Below are 730 nucleotides of genomic sequence, written 5' to 3'. Positions count from 1 at the left end.
TATTTCTTTTGTGTCATTGTAACAGTCTAGGGTTGGGTTTACGGGATACGGTTTCGCTTGAGACTCACCTCTTCTTAACCCCACAAACATTTGGCACTTTTCTAGTATCAATAGACATATTTTTGTTGTATTTTTTACCTAATTTGAACCCTTTCCCTTTTCATGACATAAGATGCATCACATTTTGCTTTTTAAATAAAATGTTTGTGAACATTTTTAAAACTAGTTTTAGCGTTTGCTGAACGTTGGTTGCATGGAAAGAGAGCGAGTGATGACAGCGAGTCGTTTTCATTTATAATCTTAACATTTTAAAAGCACCCTGTGGAGTAGTTGCAAAATAAGGTCTTAAAAAAAAAATGGAAAAGTCTAGCCACATTACCTTTTTTTTAAGCTGCTATCTATTAGGATGTGAGTTATCCCATCACAAGTGTACAATGCTCAATGCAAGTCTAAAGGACATCTGTAATAGTTTATTTGCATTAATTGCAGGTGGTAAAAAATGCATGTGACCACATGGCAGTCATAGTAAAAATGCTGATGTGGTTAAATGTTTGAACTCGCACAAAACAGGGGCGTAAACTTTGTTGGTTACATGCAGCTTTAACCGTACCTTTGAAAAAACTAGAAGCATGCACACAAGACTTCAATACCTTGCTTTCAACATGCATAGACAGTTCATGCACGTGTAAGTACAGGGAGTGTGCTAAAATACCTGACTGAGCTGCATGCT

Source organism: Puntigrus tetrazona, chromosome 6 (assembly GCF_018831695.1).
Source record: "Puntigrus tetrazona isolate hp1 chromosome 6, ASM1883169v1, whole genome shotgun sequence".
In the NCBI taxonomy this organism is placed as follows: Eukaryota; Metazoa; Chordata; class Actinopteri; order Cypriniformes; family Cyprinidae; genus Puntigrus; species Puntigrus tetrazona.
This window is presented reverse-complemented; position numbering follows the sequence as displayed.